At 39.1% G+C, this 12,719-nt stretch overlaps 1 long non-coding RNA gene across 1 annotated transcript; it reads left to right on the top strand.

The window, feature by feature from the left end:
* The first annotated feature begins 1,985 nt into the window (after window positions 1-1,985).
* On the top strand, window positions 1,986-12,017 carry LOC110583993. The gene is made up of 3 exons (XR_002480547.1): window positions 1,986-2,007; window positions 4,462-4,496; window positions 11,976-12,017. It is a non-coding gene; the product is annotated as an uncharacterized LOC110583993 (long non-coding RNA).
* Window positions 12,018-12,719: the final 702 nt, after the last annotated feature.

The raw sequence follows: 12,719 nt of genomic DNA, 5'->3' as shown, positions 1-12,719 counted from the left end.
ATGGTAAAACAAAAATATAAGATGGGATAAGGTAAGCATCTCAGAACACAAAATTCTTAAGGGTTCAAATATAGGGGAGTGGATATCTGGAGGATGAACTAAAGAATGGCTTCTTAAAAAAGGGATAAATCGAGGTAATGCAGATGGAGAATGGAGGATAAGAGGGGAGTAATTCATCCATTCATCCACTCATCTATCTATCCATTCATCCGTCCAACATTTTGGGGGGAATCCTCCTTTGTGGCAAATCACAGAGAGAAATAATACTCTGCCCATATGTAGCTCATAATCTAGGAAGGAGCTTAGTCCAGAGCACAGGGGTTTGAATGGAAAATAATTAATTCATTTCTGAACCAGTTAAGACAATGGATGTAAACTGCATAAAATCTAAGCTGGAAGAAGCCTAAGATGAATGCAATAGCAAAATATAGTGTTAAAAGGTAGGGATTGTCTAAATGACTAGAAGTTTCTTCCTGTTCAAGAGTAGGGGGGCTTCAGTTACATTTGGGGAGCAGAGACCAGATCTGGGAGAGAGAAAATATTTAAATGGTCAGTGAACAATCTGAACTAAAGGAGACTTATTTGCACATATATTCCATTGACTTTGGCTCTTCACTCTTGGTCATACCTCATACATCCTGCCCAGGGTTCTGAAGGATGGATCACCAGTGGAACTCCAGCCATAGCTATAGACTTCTAGCTTGCACGGTTCAACTTCCTTGCAGTTGTTTCCTGTCTATATTAGTGTGGCTTTGGTCTTTTGTGGGGTCTTGAAATGTCTTTACTGTCTCCTTCCACTATACATCCTTGATGACTGATCCTCCTTTCATGAGGAAGATACAGTTTATGAAAAAAATTACGGGACCAAGATTCACATTCTAGAGCATGCTTATAGGAGAGAGAGAGAGAGGCAGAGTCAGAGACAGAGACAGAGAGGAAGGGAATGAGAGGAAGAGAGGAGAAGAGGAGGAGGGGGGAGAAAGGTGGAGAGGGAAAGATGGATTGGTAGAATTGATTAGTTTTTTATGTATAGGAAGGCTGTGTAATGTGAAGTGAGAACTATTGCTACTAACGTTCCCACAATGGACAAAGCAAAAATTATTTTTTGCAAAAAAGAGGATATTTGGGATAAAAAACATGAAAATTAAACATTCTAAACCTTTAACAAGTCAGAAAAGTTGTATTATTCACCAGTATGATCAAGGAATTAAAGAAAAAATAAAAGACCTGTTCCTTCCTGATTCTGAGGATCAACTTAAGCCTCCTCTTTTCCGTCCTTCCCCTGACTAAAGAACTTAGAGAAATGACACTAGTTCTTTTTTTTTTTTTCTTGAAATGACACCATTTCTACCTCTTCATTAAACTAATTTAATAGGTCCCCTTAGATCCGGAGGGGATTCTCCCCCCATCCCAAACATCATCATATATCAAGAGGAATTAGTCATCTACCTCTATAACAACCCCCACCCCCATCCCATCCTCTCAGTATTCTTGAGTCATCCATGTGGTCTCCCCCACACAGGAACCTTAAAGTTATCTTTGACTTCTAACATGCCTACATCCCTGCTAACTCAGAATCCTTAATGATTCTCTTCCAAACTACAGGCATACATCATTTCATTGTGCTTTGCTTTATTGCATTCCCAAATATTGCATTTTTTACAAATTGAAGGTTTGTGGCAACCTGGCATTGAGCAAGTCTGTCAGCACCATTTTTCCGTATGTATTTGCTCACTTGGTGTTTTTCTGTCACATTTTAGAAATTCTTGCAATATTTCAAATTTTTTCATTATTATTATATTTGTAATGGTGATCTTTAATGTTACTATTGTAATTATTTCGGAGTGCCATGAACTGCACTCATATAAGACAGCAAACTGAGTGTGTTCTGACTACTCCACAGAAATGCTGTCCATTCTCCCGTCTCTCTCCCTCTCTTCGGGCCTTCCTGTTCCCTGAGACACAACAATATTGACATTATGCCAGTGAATAACCCTACAATGGCCTGTAAGTATACAAGTGGGAGGAAGAGTTGCACACCTCTCACTTTATTTCTTTTATTTTTTTAATTATTATTTTTTTATTATGTTATGTTAGTCACCATACAGTAACATCTCTCACTTTAAATCAAAAGCTAGAAATGAATAAACTTAGTGGGGAAGTTATATCAAATGTGGAGATAGTCTAAAAACCAGGCCTCTTGCACCAAAAGTTAGCCAAATTATGAATGGAAGGAAAAGTTTTGAAAGGCAATCACAAGTGCTACTCCAGTGAATACACGAAGATAAGAAAGTGAAACAGCCTTATTGCTGATAGGAAGAAAGTTTTAGTGATCTGGATAGAAGATCAAACCAGCCACAACATTCCTTTAAGCCAAAGCCTAAGCCAGAGCAAGGCCCTTACTCTCCTCAATTCTGTGAAGGCTGAGAGAGTTAAGGAGGCTGCAGAAGAAAAGCCTGAAGCTAGCAGAGACTTGTTCATGGGTTCAAGGAAAGAAGCCACCTCCACAGCATAAAAGTGCAAGATGAAGCAGCAAGTACTGATGTAGAAGCTGCAGCAAGTTATCCAGAAGGATCTAGTAAGATAATTAAGAAAGGTGGCTATAATAAACAACAGATTTCCAATATAGATGAAACGTCTTCTGTTGGAGGAAGATGCCATCTAAGACTTACATAGCTACAGAGAAGAAATCAATGCCTGACTTCAAATCTTCAAAGGACAGGCTGACTCTTACTTTAGGGGCTAATGCAGCTGGTGACTTTCAGTTGAAGCCAATGCTCATTTACCATTATGAAAATCCTAGGGCCCTCAAGAATCAAGCTAAATCTACTCTGCCTGTGCTCTATAAATGGAACAACAAAGCCTGGATGACAGTCTATCTGTTTACAACATGGTTTACTGAATATTTTGAGCAGTTCAGACCTACTGTGCAGGAAAAAAAAAGATTCCTGTCAAAATATTACCACTCATTGACAGTGCACCTGGGCACCCAAGAATTCTGAGAGTAATGTTGTTTTCATGCCTGCTCACCGCCACATCCATTCTGCAGCTATGGATCAAGGAATAATTTTGATTTTCACATCTTATTATTGAAAAAATTCATTTTGTAAGGCTAGAGCTGTCATAGATAATGATTCCTCTGGTGGATCTGTGCAAAGTCAATTGAATATCTTCCACAGAGGATTCACCATTCTAGATACTATTAAGAACATTTGTAATTCACGGGAAGAGGTCAAAATATCAACATGAAGAGGGGTTTGCACTCAAATGCTCTAACACTGAGCTATACCCCCAACATGAACAGGAGTTTGGAAGAAGTTGATTCCAACCCTCATGGATGACTTTGAGGGGTTTCAAGACTTCAGTGGAGGAAGTAACTGCAGATGTCGTGGGAACAGTAAGAGAATTGGAATTAGAAATGGAGCCTGCAGATGTGACTGAATTGCTGCAATCTCATGATAAAACTTTAATAGATGAGAAGTTGCTTCTGAGGGATGAGCAAAGAAAGTGGTTTCTTGAGATGGAATTTACTTTTGGTGAAGATGCTGTGAAGATTGCTGAAATGACAACAAAGGAGTTAGAATATGATACAAACTTTGTGGATAAAGCAGTGGCAGGGTTTCAAAGGATTGACTCCAATTTTGAAAGGAGTCCTACCGTGGGTAAATGCTATCAAATAGCATCACATGCTATGGAGAAATCATTTGTGAAATGAAGAGTCAATAAATGTACAAATTTCATTGTCTTATTTTAAGAAATTGCTGCAGCCACCCCAACGTGAGCCACCACCTCTTGATCAGTCAGCAGCCATCAACGTTAAGACAAGACCCTCCACCAGCAAAAATATTATGACTTGCTGAAAGCTCAGATGATGGTTTACATTTTTTAGCAATAACTTATTTTTTAGTTGAGATATGTACCTTTTTTAAAGATACAATGCTATTGCACACTTACTAGATTACAGTATAGTGTAAACATAAGTTTCATGTACCCTGGAAAATGAAAAAATTCATTTGACTTGCTTTATTGTGGTATTAACTTTATTGTGGTGGTCTGGAACTGAACCTCCGGTGTCCCTGAGTTTTATCTATACAGCCTAAGTGTGGCACTCTCTAAAAATGCCCAAAGCACTGCTCTAGGGCCTCAGGAATTCTCCCGGATGTTTTCTACCTTTCCCAGCTTTGAGTATTCTTGTTCTGGTCTGAAGTATCCCAGCATCTGTCTTGCTGCCATAGACTTGAATTTTGTATTGGCTGGCTAGTAGCTTTAGAATGATATACCAGTTAGGTGGACTCCCTGGCGTTCCATTTCATTTTTGCCTATCGCTTGTCTATTAAACAGCCCTGGGGTCCCTAAATATGAACTCCAATTCTCCCCTACACTGATGCTCTACCCTGGTGCGATCCCCCACTGCCCACTCTGCTCTTGATGGTCTCTGTCCAACCTCTTGTGTTTTTTCAGGAGCAGCAGTCTAATATTGAACTTGGAATCAGAAGGTAAAATTTTAACTCTAAATTCTGTTCTTTCCTAATCATCAAAACTCTGGAAATTCATTTAAGCTTTTTGAATTTTAGTTTTCTTATCTTTGTTTGAAAAGATTTATTTATTTATTTATTTATTTAAAGATTTTATTTATTTGACAGAGAGAGAGACAGCGAGAGAGGGAACACAAACAGGGGGAATGGGAGAGGGAGAAGGAGGCTTCCCGCTGAGCAGGGAGCCCGATGTGGGACTCGATCCCGGGACCCCGGGATCATGACCTGAGCCGAAGGCAGACGCTTAACGACTGAGCCACCCAGGTGCCTGAAAAGATTTATTTATTTTTAAAAGGTTATTTATTAGAGAGAGCGCGAGCATGAGCGGGGGAGGGGCAGAGCAGGGAGCCGGACTTGGGGCTTAATTCCAGGATTCTGGGATCATGACCTTAGCGGAAGGCAGATGCTTAACTGTCTGAGCCACCCAGGCACTGTAAAGATTTATTTATTTATTTTGAGTCAGAGAGAGAGAGAGAGAGTGTGTGTGTGTATGTGTGTGCGTGAGTGGCGGTGGGAGGCAGGGACAGAGGGAGACTGTGGAGCCCAGCATGGGGCTCAGTCTCACAACCCTGAGATCATGATCTGAGCTGAAATCAATACTTGGATGCTTAACTGACTGAGCTGCCCAGGCCCCCCTGTTCTCTTATCTTTTATGCATATGATGCTAATGCCTACCAATTCATGTATAGTAGTGAGGATAAAATGAGATAATGTGTGTGAAAGTCCCTTATAAAGTACTTTTACCCTGGAAGATGTCTTTCAGGCTTTGAAGAGCTAGATTGACTATGGGGTGGTACAAAGGAGAAAATGCTCGAGCTGGTGGCTAACCTCTCTCTTGTGCACTGGATTCCATTCTCTCTGTGTTTCCTACATCATCAGTTTCTCCTTGTCTATTTGGATAATTCTGATGAATATACAAACATGCTGGAATAGCTTCTATCTACACAACATCACAACAATAGCAACAAACCTAGACCTCATGTTTCCCCACCAGGTATAATTTTTCTGCTCCTGTGTATCATGTTTTTCTCTCCCTACTCTTTATTTAAACTATTCTGTGTTAGTTTGAGTACTCTGATGAGTTGATACCCAGATGGGATGAGATGTGTAAGAGATTTATTGCGAGAAATGCTAATTAATGATAAGGGGAGGGGGTGTGGAGCAGAAGCAGTTAGGAAGAGCCATTAGGCCATTATGTGGGGCTGTTGCCTGTGAAAGGAGAAAGGGAAGGAAGAAGGATTAGGGATGAAGAATCTCAAACTGTAGCACAATTCCAAGGAAGTTTTGGTGATGTTAATGGGAAGTCCTTAAGCCAAAATATTGCCTTTTAGAGGAGGCTTGCCTGCCACAAAGGTGGGCCTGTACTAATACCTCACAAGTTTCAGTCACTGGTTGGGAGCAGTCTGGAGAAAGCTTGGTCTGAGCACAAATCCAGTGGTGGGTCTACAGGGGCTACAGCTGGGGCTGTCAGTCAACTATGCTCCCTGTAGCAGATCTGAATCATGTATTTCCATGGCTACCACATGCTGCCATTAGGCTTTTGTACCTACTCATCCGCTAAAACTGATCTTGTTGGAATCACTACTTTCATCTTGCCAAATCTGTTGGCAATCTTTTTATTGTTCAACTTTTTATCAGCATTTGACACAGCTGGTTACTTTATTTTTCCTAAAATACTTTCCTCCCTTGACTTCCAAAAAGCCATAAGCTCCCAGTTTTCCTCCTGTTTTCACTGGTAGACTAGTAGTCTTTGCTGACTCATTCCTTGTTGAAATGCCCTAGGACTCATTTCTCATCCTGTTCTCTAGCTACACTCACTCCTTTGGTTATCTCTTCCAGCCCTATGATTTTAAGGACCATCTATATGATGATGTCTCCTAAGTTTATATCTCCAGTCAAAACCTCTCCCTGAGCTCCAGAATTGAAGACTCATCTATCTAATAGATAACTACGTCAAATCCTCTTGATTGTCTAACAGGTATATCAAACTTGAAATGTGTAGAATACAACTTTCGATTTTGCTGTAAGGATAATTATCTACAGTGGGCAAGAGTATAACAGTGGAGGCCAGATAGAAGGCTAGTGCAGTAATCCAGGAGAGAAACAGGCGAGAGATGATGCTGGCTTGAACAAGTGGTATAGGGAATTTGCAGATATGATTAGGCTTACAGACCTTGAGATAGGAACTATCCTGGATTATTAAGGTGGGCCCAATCTAATCACAATTCCTTACAATTGGAGAACCTTTCCCAGCTGTGATCAGAGAGAGAGATGTGAGAGAGAGATCCTTGAAGATGGGAGAAAGGGGCCATATGCCAAGGGATGAAGATACCATCTAGAACCTGGAAAAAGCAAGGAAAGAGATTCTTCTATAGGGCCTCTAGAAAGGAACATAGCCCTGGCAACCCTTTGATTTTAGCCACTTGAGACCTATGTTGGACTTATGACCTATGGACCTGTAAGATAATAAGTTTGTGTTGTTTTAAGCCACTAAGTTGTGCTAATATGTGATAGCAGCAACAGGAAACTAATAAGCATATGTGTAGTGGTCCTTCCATTAAAGGTAGGTATGGGCATTAAATGAAATTAAGAATTGTGATTATTTCAGGAGTGCCTGGGTGGCTCGTTCAGTTAAGCATCCAACTCTTGATTTCGGCTCAGGTCATGATCTCAGGGTTGTGAGATCAAGCTGGGCTGTGTGCTGGGTATGGAGCCTGCCTAAGATTCTCTCCTTCGGGCGCCTGGGTGGCTCAGTTGGTTGAGCGACTGCCTTTGGCTCAGGTCATGATCCTGGAGTCCCGGGATCGAGTCCCACATCGGGCTCCCTTCTCAGCAGGGAGTCTGCTTCTCCCTCTGACCCTCCCCCCTCTCATGTGCTCTCTCTCTCTCTCTCATTCTCTCTCTCAAATAAATAAATAAAATCTTTAAAAAAAAAAAAGATTCTCTCCTTCTTCCTCTGTCCCTCCCCTGCTCAAAAAAAAAAAAAGGAATTGTGATTATTTCTAAATATGGATATATGTAGTTGCCTCATTTTTCTCAGCTTGTCCCCTGAGTAAGGGGCTCCTTCTCCCCGCAGGATCTCCATTTTTTTTGAGTATAGCTGACACACAATGTTACATTAGTTCCAGTTGTACAACCTAGTGATCTAAGTTTATACATTATGCTATGTTCATCACAAGTATAGCTACCGTCTGTCCCATTACATTGCTATTACAATATCATTGACTATATTCCTTATGCGTAGCTTTTTATTCCTGTGACTTACTCATTCCATATCTGAGGGCTTCCCATTTTTAAAAAAGTTTTTTTAAGAGTTTATCTTAGCAAAAATCAATTGGAATTGGGCAGCACCAAACCAGAAGTGGCTAGGAGTGTTTCACTGTCAGGAGCTCAGGGAGAGACTTTATAGACAGGAGGAAGCAAAATAAGGGAATTAATTGGCTATAGGTAAAGCTTAGTTGGCTATTTGTGAATGATTGGCTGTCCTTTGTATATTGATTTTGTAACCTTGAGGCATTTGCAGACTTAGACTTGGGTTTTCTTATGTAGGCTTCCTGGCATTAGAGCCACCTCAGTCTAATGGCCTCCTTGTTTAGCTTACCAATTTCCCCTATTGGTAATCCTCTCATAGATGAGAGATTGACCAAAAGTATTAGTGCCACTTTCTGTCACCATCAGTTAAGTTCCTCATTTCATTGTGAAACTCATAGGCTATGATGTCAGATTGTAGAAGAATTGGTTTTACTGTTCCTGTCATTGTTCATCTTGTGTCTGTTTCTCCAAGCCCAATGAGACCAGGTGATGTACTGTTGATGGCTATGAACATATGTTTAAGACCTTTGAGAGAACATATTGTACCAGGGAGACAAAATGCTAGCTATTAGGGGGATAATACCAAGAGACCAAAGTATACTCCTTAGCCAGCGTCCCCATTACCAAACCAGTTAGTACCTGACAGGGTACCAATCTGTTCTAGCCAAGTGAGTTGCTTGTTAATCTCTTGTATTTGCTACAATACCAGAGGCACTGATTGAGGTACAGCAGAAGGTATTTGCTATGGCACAGAGTCCTCCTTGTTCAGGCAATTAGTAATCTAAAGCAATTTTGTTATCTAAAACCACCTTAGCAAGAAAATCGAAGGACTCTTGTGGTGCAGCTATGGCCTTAGCAGTAGATTCAGTGATACTTGCCAGTTAAGGAGCACTGTCTTCCCATCCATTAATGGAGAAAAAGCAAGTAGTGAAAAGGCAAAAGGAATAAAGTTCATATTGGAGATGAAGATCTTGATACATGATCTAGGGAGAGCTCTCCACCTCAAGATGCTGTCCTGTTTTGAGGAAAAGCACTTATGCAGTTATTTGGGTTGTGAGCTGAAATTAGCAGGGTGTTTTTTGTTTTGTTTTGTTTTGTTTTTAATGGAACATCATTTTTACTTGAAAGAACAACTGATAAAGACACAAACTATGATTAGTTAGACTTGCATTTTGGGTGATATTTTCTTAAAAATGAATGAAGTGAGTCTGTCATTTTAAGGAAAACAACTGAAAGTATTTGTTGTCAATAATAAAAGCTGAACTTTCAACCAAAAACTAGAAGTTTGGAAAATGTATCCACCACCATGAACTTGGCAACTTCCCAATATTTAAAGATTTTTCTAATGAGATAATGTGATACTGGTAACTGATGTGGTTTTTTATATTATATAAAGAAAAATGTCAACATTTGGAAATCTACATAACTCAGTGCTCTAACATTCTCCACATGATCAATGAATGATGTTTAGAATCATGAATGGGTTAAAGATACAGTCAGACTTCAAAATAAATGAATGGACTACAGTGTAACAGTATGAATGTTCATTTATATGGTTTCAAATTCCATTTTGTAACTAACATTTATGCAACTATTAAGTGTTGAGTTTTGGCATAGTATCAAAGAATATCCACAATTGTATGAAAAGGCTATTAAAATATTTCTTTTTCTAGCTTAAAAGCAGGTGTGCATATTAAATGAAGTTAAGAATTGTGATTATTTATGAATACGAACATTCTAATTTCTTTCTTTTTTTTTTTTTTAAAGATTTTATTTATTTGACAGAGAGAGAGACAGCGAGAGAGGGAACACAAGCAGGGGGAGTGGGAGAGGGAGAAGCAGGCTTCCAGCAGAGCAGGGAGCCCAACGCGGGGCTCGATCCCAGGACTCTGGGATCATGACCTGAGCCGAAGGCAGACGCTTACCGACTGAGCCACCCAGGCGCCCCGAACATTCTAATTTCTGATCTGAGGTCACACATACATTTAAAATGACACTGATCTTTCTAGTACCTTAGAGTGGTCAGAAAAGTGATAAAGTTTTCCCAAGTGTTCATTTAGGGAAAAGAGTGGGTGGGGGGATGGGGTAACTGGGTGATGGGCAGTAAAGAGGGCATTTGATGTAATGAGCCCTGGGTGTTATATGCAACTGCTGAAACACTAAATTTTACCCCTGAAACTAATAATACAGTATATGTTAACTAAATTGAATTTAAATTAAGAAAAAAAAAAAGAGGAACACCACGCACTCTATCTCACCCCCACTGAGTAAATTTTTGAGGCCCATAACAGGCAATAATGTTACACTTTTTCATAAGTAAATTGCAGGCATGGACATAGATGAACAAAGGCACTAAATCAAAGTGGTAAACAATATGACTCAAAGAGCAGGCGTTCCAATTATAGAACACGAACACACTTCAAACTGTTTAATCACAAAACCCTCCATGGCTGCAGCAAAGTGGAATAGAGGGCACTTAATATTGTTACACAGGGTACAGCATGGATTCTGTTACTTCTTTACAGTGTTTAATCCTTTATCAAATTAAATTTGACCTGTAAGTTACTTCTAGCCAGAAGCTAAGATAAGAGGGGGAAAGTACCAACAGGGTAGCAGACATGGATTGTACAGAGCAGAAACTTGCTCAGAGGCAAAGAAACTATTCCACTGAAAGAGTTCAGAGTGGCATTTTAGAGAAAGGATACCGGAGAATGTTGAGAGGAAGTTATGCAAAAATCCCAATGGAGCCTGAAATTCCTCTGGTAGCAGCCATGGAAAGGGGGATACTAATGTTATAACCATTGTTTTAAAGCATGGTAGGCCAAAGTTCACTGAGCAATGGCTGCATGTTTGCATGGAGGGAGAATGAATAATATATGCAAATTCCATGCTTAAAGTCTCCTTTTTTAGAAATCTGGCTTGCTTGATTTTGTCTCCTTAATCTACTTAGGAAGAGACCTTTCCTTTTGTTTTAATATCAAATAGGCTTTAGCATGGACAGGTCTAATGGACCTTTGCCATTGGTGGAGGCTTAACAGGGTATCAGGAGATTTTGAGTAAATTTCATTAGAAGGCTACAATCTCTACCTCATGAAAGATTATACTTTTAAAAATGTACAGGGTCAGGATATCCCTCCAATTTGCTAGAGCAATAACCTAAAAATATCCTGTGGGGATTACCTGTAGGCTTCACTTGTAGTCCCCTTGCAGTCATGAGCAAGCCACATAAACTCGGGGCTCAGGAGTGCTTGGACAATGAAAGTTTTCCCCCTTTAAGCAAACAACTGGAAAGAGTATGGCTAAATATAATTATTGTTTGGACATTGGATTTGACAGAAAATAAATGGGTATGTTAATGACTTTTGACCAGTTTCTGGTTTTTTAAATCCTGAGTTTGTCTCATTGCTATAAAAGAAGTAAAATATGGCTTGTCCCAATGCAGGGAAGTATTCCTAATTTGGCAGATTCTACAACAAATAGAAAGAAACCTCTTTAAGTTCAATGGAATTAAAAATCAGGTATAGTTAGAGCTTTATAAAGACTTCTGTTTAAAATACAAATTTTTGGTGTTTGCATGTGAATAAGCATGAGAATTACTTGAAATTTTTAAAGCCCTGATGGAAGGAGATACTCATCTGACTCAGACTATCATGGGAATATAAATAAAGTATGACTCAGAAGAAAGGGTTAATAGCCCAACACAGGGTCGGTAAAGACACTTCCCTTAACCACTCCTGGCTAAGAGGATTCACAAATTCCCCAGAAGGATAGACATAAACAGAATCACACATTTCCTTCCTTCTTTCCTTCATTCACTTGTTGGTTCTCCTTCTCTCTCTCCCTTCTTTCTTTCTTTGTAATGAGTTCACATTTCAAAATTCCCCAAGTACAAGAGTATGCAATAAGTTCTCTTAAACTCCTGTCCAGTCAACTAGTTCCCCCTTCTTAAAGGCAACTAATATTACCACTATCTTATACATCCTTCAGTGCATATATGAGCAAATGTACATACAATTTTCACATAAATGATAACATTCTGTATACTTGGAAATTTGTTTTTTTTTTCGCTTCATTATCTTGGAACTAATTCTGTATCGTTAATAAATTTTACTCATTTTTCTTCAGCAGCATAATATTCCATTGAATGGATGCATCATAATTTATTCGACCAACTCCACATTGATGGACATTTAAGTTGTTTCCAGTCTTTTGCTATTGCAAATAATACTGTAATGACTTGTATTGTACGTAAGTCATTTTGTACATATGTGAAAAATCGATAGCATAAATTCCTAGAGGTAGAATTACTGACCCTAAGAGTATGTGTGCTTATAATTTTGATAAATGTTGCTAATTTACCCTACACAGAGGTTGTACTAATTTATGTTCCTATCAGCAATATATGAAAATGCCTCTAACATACTCTCACTAATGCAGAGTGTTACCAAGCTTTGTGATCTTTTCCAGTTTGATGGGTTACCCATGATTTGTCAGTTTAATTTTAATTTGCCTTTCTCATTATGAGACTGAACATTTTTCAGATATGTTTTAGATCCATTTATATTTCCTTTTATGTGAACTCCTCACATTCTTTGCCCATTTATCTTCATGGTTACTGGTTTACCTATAGGTTTTTTAAATTTATTTTTTCTTCTTGTTTAATTCTCTTAACTTTAGGCCAAAATGAATCTGGAGTTGCTGTCCATGTGAGAGAATGTATTTAGTTGGCTGGTATTTGATTCGGACAAATGAACTTCTGGCTTATATTCCAATGAGTGGTTGAAGTTCCTTTTGAAGTTTGTTCAAGTACTTCAGTGAGGTTACTTTCTGTAATGCTGCTCCTAAAGGAAGAAATATTCACTTGTAGAAAGA

This window comes from Neomonachus schauinslandi, chromosome 9 (genome assembly GCF_002201575.2).
Source record: "Neomonachus schauinslandi chromosome 9, ASM220157v2, whole genome shotgun sequence".
NCBI lineage: Eukaryota > Metazoa > Chordata > Mammalia > Carnivora > Phocidae > Neomonachus > Neomonachus schauinslandi.
Note: the sequence above shows the minus strand (reverse complement) of the source record. Positions and strands in the feature narration are given on the sequence as shown.